At 42.5% G+C, this 12,213-nt stretch overlaps 1 long non-coding RNA gene across 5 annotated transcripts in view; it reads right to left on the bottom strand.

The window, feature by feature from the left end:
- LOC102153408 overlaps positions 1-12,213 on the bottom strand; it is a 71,174-nt gene that overhangs the window by 53,449 nt on the left and 5,512 nt on the right. For 4 of the 5 annotated variants that reach the window (XR_005365638.1, XR_005365641.1, XR_005365642.1 and 1 more), the window contains 2 exons: positions 3,091-3,183; positions 2,718-2,850 (listed from right to left, as the gene is read on the bottom strand). This is a non-coding gene — a long non-coding RNA (uncharacterized LOC102153408). The remainder of the gene's footprint in view (positions 1-2,717; positions 2,851-3,090; positions 3,184-12,213) is intronic. The other variant, XR_005365639.1, reaches the window with a different exon arrangement.

Here is a 12,213-nt window from a genome sequence, read left to right as displayed (position 1 = left end):
TTTGTTGGAATATGTCTCCCACCCATTCAGGAACTGCTTTATCCTCTCTAATAAGAAGGAGCCCAGAGAGAAATCCCTATGGACCTTTCACCTTCTCCCCAGCAGGGCACCCAATTTACTTTTATAGAACCTGTAATTGATGAGAGCCTGCAGGCAGAAAGACAAACATAACTTATTCTCTGCAGGTCACTGGAGCTCTGTCCACACCTCCTGGGCAGCAAGATAAATGACAATCTTTTGTGGCACCTTCTAAAACTCCCACACTCTTAACTGCTAAGCAAATTCTGATTGTTCATCCTCTTTGCCACAGAGACCTTAGCACAGTGGACACATGATTTTGAAACAACCTGACCAACCTCCATCTGCCTCCTACTTACCAGCCCCCTCTCATCTACTAATAACAGTATTTCTTGAACTATTTGGTACTTTATAAGCTGTCACAACTTTTTTGCATTGATGGAATGCCAATAACGGCTCATGCATTATTAAGTGCAATTGTTTGTCTTCGCTTGGGGTTGTGTTCTGAGTTTTTGTTTGATTCACACAGTTTGAGGGCCATGAGACTCCACAATTGGTTCAAGGTTTCCTTCTTTTTGCCATAGATCTACAGGGAATACGTTGGAATCATGGAAATATTAACTATGCAATACAATTTGAATATTACCATAAAAGTGTGTTGAAATGATAGGAAATACGCATAACAAAGATGATATTAACGTGGTGGTCAATTGGTATGGTTTTTACATACTATAATACATTGTAAAGATAGTTTATCACATAACAATTAAGGCAATTACATAAATATATTTAGCTTCCTGAGTAAAAAGGCAGTCATAGATAGTCTTAACCCTAGAAAAAGCAAATTTTTTATTGGCTTGCTAAGTTGCTGGGGCCAATATTACACAGGAGTGGTTGGTGGTAGGGCACTCTCCTGAAGGAAATTAACAATTACCTTGCCAGTCATCCTGGAGAAGCAGTTAATCTGGGGTCAAGAAATAGACTGGTTTTGGAATAGGGAAGAAAGAGACTCCCTCCTCTCTGAGGCTGGGAGCAGTGGCGATATGTGGGAAGAGTTGGAGTGGTTCAGGTAGCTGAGGTGAGATGTCTTAGGATATGCAGAGATAACTAAGCATAAGTGGCACCACTGAACATTCTGATTTTGCAGGAGCTCTCAAATTGGTGGCAGTATCAGTACCAGGGGCATAGTGAAATTCTAGTTCCTAAAATAGCAGCTGTAAGACTTCCTGTTTCAAGGGGAAGATTGGATTTCTTGCTCCAGAGTAGCCATCTGAGCACACAAGGTTGATACTGTGGACATGAGGAAAGCAGTGCCTTGTCACCTGGGCCAGGGAAGAGTCACCAAGGTCTGCTCCATGGAACCAACAGAAAGTAGCTATTTTTCATAAGAACCAACAACAGGAGGGACAGCAAATTGAAACAAGAAAATTGGAATATGGGGGCCAGAAAAATGTACCCTTCCATGTAAGGATTACAATTCCACAAGAAAAGAAAATCCTCAGAAATTATGAAAGAGGGGCACTTTGATGTGAAATCATCTCCAGCAAGTAGGATAGTGGGTGCTCCTTCTATAATATCGTTGTAAAGGAAGCATGAGTCAAGGCTGCTGTTATCAGCAGGTGAGATCAATAACCAAGATTTTACAGTTAGACATCCATAACCAGCCAATCGAATGAGCCTGAACCTGGTAAGACAAGAGCAGAAACTCACTGGGTTCTTTCACACCACTTTCCCTTTGAACCCCTCTCTTGACTCATTCCTCCTTGTCTGTGGTGAAATCTCAGGAAGGTCTGTTAGTTTTATAACTATGTTGTTGAACAAGTAGCCTTTGCCCCAGTACTAAAAAAATAAATAAATAAATAAAGTCCAGTGAAATGTTGAAACTCCAAACTTTAGACAATTTAAAATCTTTCTCTGCCCCCTGTTCATGTCAATCTTAGTCAGGGAAGCAGAGATGTAAAAGGAAAGTATAGTGTATAGTGTCTTTTCTGTGTATTTTCTCTCTTAATGCTACCTTCTCCACCGACCAGCTACCACCTGAGACTCCTGCAGGTGTGAGAAATTCTGATAAGCCCTGTTTCTGTTTCATGTTGGAACCTTACGGATAAGATTGTTGTCCAGAAGTGGCTCTTCCTGTCTCCCAGTGACTTTGTCGGTTCTTCATAAACTCTCTGGGTCACTGGATCTTCTCAGTCACTGTTCCCTTGGTGACTTTCTCCTAGGATCCCTGGTCTTTTCTGGCCCACTCCCCTATTCTACTTCCCTCTCCACACCTGCACATGGCCTTCTTAGGGAGAGTCTGTCTTGTGATTTGATGCCACATGCCCTTCCTAGAGGTCCACATTTGAATCTCCAGAAATATGCATGCATTCTTGGACCACAAAACCCTAGAAGTCAGACCCTTCCCAGAGCAGCTGTTCTTGCTCTCAGGCCAGCTGGAGAAGTGTCTACCTCAGCTCTCATTTCCTGAATTTTTGAATGTGAGTCAGATGCCAGGCTCTGAACCCCTCAACTCCAGGGAACACATGTCAAGTTCTTGAAATGTCTTTTTGAAGCTTTCCTTGCTTGGCTGGAGTTGTGGGGGAAGCACCCCCGCTCTACTGGTGAAGAGGGGAGCAGGGACTCACAGGTCCCTGGCAGCTCTTACTCTGACCAGTGTTTACTTTTTAATCTCTCCGAAGTCCTTTATCCACCCTTACCTCTCCTATTACTGAAGCTAGAAGGGGTTTGGGGAAGCAGTATAAGCAGTGATGTGTTCACATCCTGGGAAGCACACTTTTCAGCATGTAGGAGCCCCACAGACCATTAGGTTGTTCTTGACCTTTGAGGACTCTGAAAAAATAGGAAGCACCTAATTTAGTATTCTTTTATGTAGATTTTAGAACAAAACATAGTTCCATCATCTATTTATGAATGTGTGGCTATAAATCGCATTAACATCTCACAGAACTCAATTTGCAAAACCTGGGCTAAGAACTTTCTGATTAATTTGCACAGATAGAATCAGCCCAGCTTCCTTCTGAGAACGACACTTACTCAGAGTCTTAACGCTGAACGATCCAAAACACCTACCATGTTTCACTGCGATCAAACTTTAGGCGCAAAGTTGCCACTGTATTTGGCGTGTCTTCATAGCACAGGAGATTGGATTTGAATCGTTCCGCTCTATTTGGAACCAAAAAGCACAATTACACAACAATTGTTCTGGGCTTCTAAATGATGTCAGAGGGTGAGGAACATGTAAAACACAATTGTCTCATTTAGATAAATTACTTAGGACCCCAACCTCACCATTATAAGGCTGATCAACTTACTCACCAGCTTCATATTCTGAGATGCCATTGTTCTTTCTAACAACTCCATAAGGATTGAAAAAGATGCCTCCTCTGGGCAAATAAATGTGAAAGAAGTGGGACCCTGAAGCAAGTGCACCTCTATGCCATGGCCAAGGTGTGGTCTGAATTTCAGCCCCAGGTGCCCCCAGAGCCCTGGACAAACTCTGCAATTTCAAGTGATAACCCTAAACCTATTTTAAATAAAGTAAATATTTACACTACCCATGTGATGCATACTCTTTAAAATATTATTTCTAATGTATATTAAAATTAACTCCATTTTCCACATCCCAAAGGCCTGTAGGATATTATATTTCCTGAGCATATTTTAAGGGGTTATGATCATACTGTATAGATGGCATTGTACAGTTCTTTCCTAATATAACATAACATAAGCTCTTTACACATTCTATAAATCTCTATCAATCTCACTTTAAATGGTTCATCCATAGATATCAATCAGAAACACCATCAAATCTTAGAGAACTCAGAAAACATCCAAAGATAGCTGGAAATAAAAAGCTCCAGGGACGATCTTTCTGAAGAAGATTAAGAGAGAAACATAGAGACAGATGGAAATTTTGAGACCCAGATTTTGGCAGGCCCTTTCCAGGGGTCAGGGTACAAGTCTTGAAGGGACTTCAGAACAGGCTCAAGAATCTGGTGCTCACTGGGGTCCAGGGCTCTCTCTACTTGAAGAAAGCTGGATCAAACAGTGCCTCACTGGGCCAACTCACGCCAGCTTCTCAAAGCCAAAGATACAAACTATTTAGCCAAATATGTTGCTTTAAAGTCAAGTGAAAGTCAAGTCTTAAAAATAGTCAAAGGCATTCTGCAAGTCTAACTAGTCCTCTCTGAAATGTTCTGATGGACACTGAGTGAGTAGCATCAGCCTATGTTTGGCAGACAGGAAGTGAAATAACTCACTTATGAGTTTCTAGTCACTGGAGGTCCAGGTTTGATGGCTCTTAGGGGACCAGAGTGGAAGTTCAGAGATAGACTTGGGTAGCTGTTATTTGCAGAAGGTTGTGTTTAAACTTTTCAGCCCTTTCATCAGAGAAGGTCCTCATCCACCATGCTCTCTCCCTCTTTCTCTCCTTTTTCTGTAAGAGGGCAAACTTTGGCCAGCTTCCCTTTTAAGGAAAATTCAGGATTGTACATCCTATACTTGAGCTCTCTAACTCATTGAATGAACTCTGATCAGTCACATAAATCCTTCTGGACTCTGGCAGTGACTTGTTATAGTTGAAGTTTCCTTAGCTTTTTGTCTCTATGAAAAGGATGATCCTGTTAGATTTCAGGTCACAATTCACGCATTTCATTCACTAAGTGTTTGCTGAACATCCTTTGTGAAATACAAAACAAGTTTTATAATAAAAACTATACTAAATAATTCATGAGCATAAACTTAAATTGTGTATATTTTCTGAATAGAAAAAGAAAGAAAAGTTGTTCATGAAAATTGTGGCCCCAAAGTGAAACAGATGGTTCACACAAAAGGATAGAGTTTGGAGAAGAGACTATTTATAAAAGCCTGTGCAGAAAGGGAAACCCACAAGGGACAATGAAGCACCCTGGGGCCAGCAACAGTGAAAATTTTTACCTCCCCTACACCAAAGAGGCAAGGGAAGAAGCTCCTATTAGAACTGAAGAGAGCTGTGGTTGTTAGAGATTATGGCCTCCCTGAAACTGTGGTTTTCATTAGAAGAAAGCACCCATTCCCAAACTGTAACCCAGAAGGAACACAAGGAGGTAAATACTCAAAGCCTTTGTCTCCTTCCTCTTCCAGTCTTCTGTAAATGACTCTGACTGAATCCCGCAGGAACCCAACAACCCTTAGAATCCAGTCTCTCAGGGAACAGAAGAGCCATGGAAGTGTAGGGAGTGCAGCTGGGAGAGCAATGAAGAGCATCCAACACAATCCAACTCAATGCCTTTGTCCATTTGCATTCACTTTTATTGTTTGGATGGAAAATACCTGTCCTTAACAGGTGGGACACACAAAATTTTTCCAGGTATTGTATCATCACCTAATAATGCCAATTCAGTCAGTCATTCCCACCTTAAACCTAAAATATTAACACCAAGAGGGCTCTTTGTATAAGGTAGTGGGGCAGGAGAGGAAGAAGACAAGGGAATAATTAATTCACCCAAAATTTAGCTGTTACAGTCCACACTTCTGTAACTAGTCACAATGCATGGATTGATAACCATAGCTTCCTTCTACCACGTCAAAATTACTATCTACAAAACATCTCTTGATCTTTCTACCTGGTGGAATGATGAAACCAGTCACTTTTTTAGATTCTGAGTAATTGATCACCTTTCTTTATTGAACAGGACCAGCTTTCTACTGATCAAGACTATTGGGCAAGGAAGTACTAAGAAGGACCCAGAAAACTTCCTTGGCTCCCAGATTGGTCTTCAATTTAGTCCTTCTGGGTGATAGGGCATAATGGATAGAAGCTTATTGCTTCAAATCCTTTATCATAAAATGAGTGACCAAAATGGTCCCCAGTGACCTCTGCCTCCTGGAGTTCACACCCTTGTGTAAACCCCTCTCCCTAAGTGTGTGAGTGTGGGCTAGACTTTGGAGACTTGATTCTAATCTATGGAATTATATTCCTGACTAATCTCACAAGGCACACTGAGATTATTAAGGATTTGATCTCTTTCCCTGTCTCCCTCCCTCCATTTTTCTCACTTTTGGCATACTTGTTCTGATAAAACATGCTGATGTGCTGTGAGGGACCCTATGGAGATGATCTGAGGGTAGCCTCCAGTCCACAGCCTGAGGAACTGAATGAATGAAAGCCCTCAGTCCAACAGCTATTGCACAACTAAATTCTGCTGACAACCATGTGAGTAAACTTAAAAGCAGATCCTTCTCCAGCTGAGCCTTCAGATGAGATATAACCCTGACAGATGCGTTGACTGTAACCTTATGAGAGACCTGAAAGTCTAAGATTCAGTTAATAAATTGCCTGTTGTTTTAAGTCACTAAGGTTCAGGATTATTTTCTACGTAGCAATAGATAAATAATACAACAGATGGTATACTGTGGGCTATCACCAGGATGGATAAGACAGCACACAATATTCTCATTGGTGATCAGGATTCAATCTTTACAGTGACACTTTTTGTGCCTGTTGATTGAGTAGCATAAGGAGTCCAAAATGTCTAGGAAAATTCTCAACTTCAAATTTAACAGAACCATGGCTGTGTTTTCTGGTAGTAGCATTCTTCCCTTGGGCACAAGGACCTCTAAACACTCTAAGGGTAAAGTTGTTGGGAAAGGAAGCAAAAATTCCTTAAGTACACTTTCACCTCTATTCTTTTGTAGAAAGGGAGACTACACAATATACAGGCAGCTGATTTAAGGCACAAACTACACCTAAGAAATTCTCACTTCCTAGAGTATTGTCTTTCAACTGGCACCATAAGTGCTTCAACAGGCATTCCCTCAGTTTATCAAATCATCTTCTCTTCCGTGATGGAAATAAATGGATGTAAGTGTAGTGGTGTTCTTCTTTCATCATAAAATAAATTTCTTTGTCAGAGGCAGAGGCAGTAAGTGTGGGACACCATGGCAATAGATAAAACCTTCATAAGTCAATGACTGGTGGTGCAGACAGAAGCACTGCAAGCCAAGAAGGTTAGTTTATATTTATACTATATCTACCTACCTACCGACACATACACACATACACACACACACACACACACACACACACACATTCTCTTGTATATAAATTGCTACTTCATCCACAAGAAAAGAAATCTAATGGAATCTACCTGCATTAAGGTAGATGACTTATTCTCCAAAGAAAAGTGCCAAATCAGAAGCTCAGCAATGGTTTCTGTTTCAGAGTGGAAGTAACCAACTAAGCCTACATAAGAGGAAGATGAAGGTTCTCCACTTGGGGTCTTACAAGTTCAAAGTCAAGGTGTTGCCTGGGCTGTGCTCTTCTATGGAAGTTATGGGGAAGAATCCAGTTCTAAACTCATTCAAAGTATTGGCAAGATTCAGTTCTTTGCCATTTGAGGGAAAGATGCTAGAGGATGCTATTGAATCCATGTTCCATTACCCAATCCAGTAGGCAGTTACCGTCATTCTCTGTCATTTATGTCAATACATCAATCTCAAAACATAAATGAATGTCCCTCATTGACAGATTTCTTCTGATATAATCATATATATTGTAATCTCTCTGATCTATTACTCTTAGAATCAACACCCATAATCTCTAGACTTTTGTTGAAAAAAGTCAGCAAGATACTGCAAATCTAGCAGGTCATATAGATCTGGTGAAGATGACTGCAAACACTTTGCTGTTTGTATTAGTTTGCTGAGTAATAATCCACCCTAAAACTTAAACTACAATAATAGTCTCTCTCCCTTTGGAACAGGTGTTGTACTTCTCTGAATAGGACTCTAACTGTCACCTCAAGCCTGGAGGCAATGAGATTGTGCACGCAGGTCCTGAGAATTCAACAGTTCCTAGGATGAAGGAATTATGGCTAGGAAGTCTTCTCCACAGACAGGGACAACAAGGAACGTTCAAGGAGAGCTCTCAGTTGCAATTCTTTCCAGCCAAAATCCTCATCCCATATCTTAGGGCCTCATTCTGTCCTCTAGTCCCTTGCTTTAGCATAAGATATGTGGCAGCCATAGCCCTTATAATCTGGCCCTGAGTTTGACCACCAGAAGCTATTCATGGACATAAGAGACTCATTCAAAGTGACCATAGGGGCTTTCTAATTTTACCCCCATACCTTCTCAAGGACATTCAAGTCTTGCAATTTGTCCTTTTCTCTGTATACTCTCTCTAGTGCCACCAGATGCAACCTGCCCACATGACATCTCTGAAATCTCTATTGTTGCCATAGTGACTATGTATATCAGTCCTTCAATCTCCCCAAGTCTTGGTCTCCACCAGCACTCTCTCCCATGTTGTCACCAGCAATAATTTGAGTAATTGACACCAACACATGCCACAGATAACCAGTGTCTCATTCTGATAGCAAGGAAATTGTCAGAGGACTCATCAGATATGTGAGCAATCCAATTCCTGAATATTATTTGACGAGTTCTGGCACAATTGCTGTATGAACCAGGGTCCTGGCTAAGAGTTTCAGGAAGGAACCATTTACAAATGCGTGCACAGACCTAAGGAGCAACAGTAAGAGAGGGTGAAGCACCTGGGGTCATCCACAGCAGGTAGCTGTAACCCATCTTAGGTCTAGAAGGGACATGGGATGGTGAGAGCCATCCCCTGAGAGAGGCCTGGCCCATTAGAGCTGGCACTTTCAGGACAGGAGCACAGCATTCTTAAACAAAGACCTGGTGGGGAGGAACCCAGGGAACTGGACACCCCAACCTCTCCCTCCTCATCCTGCTCATCTCCTGCCAGCCTCTCCCATTGACCAAAACCACCAGGAAGCCCAGGGCAAAGAATCCAGGCAGATGCTCTTTATAGAAGTCCACTTTCTGGGTGCAAAGCAAGTGTGGGCAGCAGATCTGGAGAGGCACACAGAAAATTCCCAGCACCATGACCCAGCTCCAGACCATATGTTCTCCACACAAAACCTGACCGTCGCTTCACTCTGATTGAGGTCCTGCTTCCTGCTCTCTCCATATGTTCTGAATCTGCCCAGAATACAAACATAACATGATCCCGTGTGGGTCACTGGTTGTTGATGGCAAGACTCTTACTTATATTGTCCTTGCTATATTGTCTCCCCTTTCTTGACTCTGGTGTCCTTTTAAAAAGAATTTCCATTCCCAACTCATTTTGTTTCACTTACCCTCCTGAACTGCCATCCTGATGCTTGTTAGCTATTCTTGAATGTACATATAGCTTTGTAAATATGTAATTTTGTTGTATGAGCATTGGTGTCTTTAACTTGCAGGAATGGCATTGCATGAATACGGTTCATTACATTCCTTACCTTTTTTTTTTCCTTACCTTTTTCATTCTATATTTATCAGACCCATTTGTGTTGCTATGTATATAACCAGTTGGCCTCTTCTAACTCCTGCTAATTAACATTCTCTAGCTAGCATCCATTCATTACTTGTAGCCATTCCCTCCAGCAATGGATCCTAAGGAGGCGTCTACCTCCCAGACACTGCAAACAACACTACCATGAACACCCTTTCACCTATGTCCTCAGGGACAGGCATGAAAAATACTCAGAGCTGCATATTCAGAATTGGTGTCCCGGGTCAGAAAGACTCTCACTTTTGGATCTCCTGAATGTGAGTTCTAGCTCTCTCTTTAAATGTGGCTCAATTGTTTATGATCCTTCCATTCGATCCAGATTTTCTTATTATGAACTGTTTTAGTACCGGCTTCTTAGTTATGATTGTAGCATGGAAATGAAGGACAGCAATGTTTTGTTTTCTAAGTGAGGGAAGTGGAAGCTGGAAATGTGACTTCTAATTCATTGAATTTTCTTTTTCGTTTGACTGCAAGTAACTTCAATGAGTAACCTATTTCTGATGTGCCAAGCACCAGAGAGAAGAGCTATGGGACCCTGGCAGCAATGTGGCAAGGCTGGCATCTCTAAACTCATCTCACAGACATGATAATGGAGGGACAGAGAGACAGAGACTGCCTATGACACCAGAGTTGATGAAGACAAAAGTTGTGCTTTCTGACTCCAAGTTGCCCACATTTGCCTGCAACACGCCGCCCTGCAAGCATAAGAAATGGTCGCGGTCCCTCTGTTAAAGGTAAACTGAGACAAACAAAGGGAGATGGTGAGAAATCCAGGTGTGTCTTGTTGCACTTTAGCATGTATCCCCCAAATAAATTGAGTACCTGAGACCTTTTGACCTCATCTAATAGCTATAATTGGACTGCTGACACCTCTGCCTTTCTAAAAGTATGTTTTTTGAAAGTTAAATTTATTTGGTAATAAGGAAAAGGTTCTCAATATAAAAGATTTAGGAAAGCATTAATCTTTTCTAGGAGAGCATGATCCTAGATCAAATTATCACTCATAATAGCTACTATAAATTGAGCTTTTTACCCTGTCCCAGGCATTGTAAGGCTAAGTACTCACAACTACATTATTCTTCACCCTGTGACTTGCTGGACAAATGAACACAGATCCCCTCTGCTCCTACTGACCCTACAATTCAGATTATGGGCATCAATAGGATATCACCCTGGGTTCTGGGGCCTTTGCCAGTGCTGCCTTCACCTCGGTAGATGAGCTCTCAATAAAACAATTCCATGGTTCTTATTTGCTTCCTGCTCCCTGTGTATAAATTCTTTCCCAGAAGAAAGGAGAGATCACTGTAGAAGAGTGGAACCCTCCCACCCTGAGCCCCTGATACTTGTAACCACCCATATGCATCATTTGTAAGCAAGAGATAAGGTAGCAGGCTGGGAGATGGTAAGTGACACTTCCAAGTGGTGGAAAGGAGTATCCAGCTGTTCTGCGAGTCATTCTAACGTGTTAGTGTTGGCCCATTGGGAAATGCAAGCATTTTGAGGGGAGAGAAGGGAATGGCTTCTATCTAAAAGACAAAATCATAATACCTGGCACCACTGTTGGGAAATGTTGGTGTGGAATTTTGACTGCTAGATTACAGGTTTGCTTACACTGATACTTGCTTGTACATAGAATTTACCCATGCTGTAGATCCTTGGAATGCTCTCCTAGTTTTCCTGATTAAACCCTGCTACTCCGAGTCTGCTTTGCATCAACAGTAGGAGAACTTGAGCTCTAATGCCCAGCCGCTCAGTCTGCACAGGGCACATTCTTACCCATGAGGGCACAGCAGACCAAGCTCAGGCCCAAGGCCTAGAGCCCTCTCCCATACTCTTTGACACTCCTGGTACACCAATTTCTTTTCAGATCCTCCAGACTCGCCCATTCTTCTCCCTCTCCCTTTATAAGTCAGCAAGCTCTTGCATAGACATCAGCAATTCTTATCAAATCTTAAATGAGATGAGGCTTGTAGATTTTATTTTTTCGAAACACCCACCTGAAGTGGGGAAGCTATCCCCTGCACACCAGCAGTGGGTCCCTGGCTTTACCTGGAGAAGGTCTCACTCCTGCCTTGTCCTTTTTGCAGTTGCCTCTAGGGAAGTGCCTGCCTGGTTTTAAGCTGGAATCACCCTTCTGCATCTCCTCTGCTTTGTGCATCACAGCTCCGGAGACTGCCCAGACCAAGGCACTCCTCCTGCCTCCTGCCAACTGTCCAGCAGTGCCAGACGGTCACTGCGGCTTGCCTTCTTCTGATAAACAGCCCCATCTCCTTCTTGTGTGTCCTTTCATAAGTAAAGTCAAGTCAAAGGGTTTTTGATCTGTGGGATATTTTCCCCTTTACCCTAAGGCCTCCTTGTGGAATGAAGGATTCTGAACTCTAAAGGCACCTCACGAATTTGTACAAGTATTTAGATTGTGGTTAGGGGCTAAGAGCTTCTTTCATTGTCCCTCAAAAAAGACCAGGTAAGTAATCTCATATTCCTCTCACCCTTTATGTGCTGTGGACTCCAGAGTGACAGGCACAGAATGACCATGAGGTGGGAAGAAGCTCCATGCCCCCCAATGCACATACACAGGAAGGCTCTGGGGTTTGCCTGGGCAGGGGTTTGAGATCCCCATCAGTACTACATTAAAGAACAATAAAACCTTTCATGTCAAAGAAGCCAGTCCAGGCAAAACCGCCCTGCAGAGGGCAGAGATGTGCAGAAATGCCAGGGGTGACACGCAGGAACTGAGTCTGAGCAGGGCAGGTTTCTGAGTCTCCTGCCACAGGATGAGGAGCTGCTCCTGCCAGGGAATTAGTTGCTTCATTAGCTACGGCCAGGCTCAGCCCAGGGAGTTAATTGTGGCCCTG

Source organism: Canis lupus, chromosome 10 (genome assembly GCF_011100685.1).
Source record: "Canis lupus familiaris isolate Mischka breed German Shepherd chromosome 10, alternate assembly UU_Cfam_GSD_1.0, whole genome shotgun sequence".
Classification (NCBI taxonomy): Eukaryota; Metazoa; Chordata; class Mammalia; order Carnivora; family Canidae; genus Canis; species Canis lupus.
Note: the sequence above shows the minus strand (reverse complement) of the source record. Positions and strands in the feature narration are given on the sequence as shown.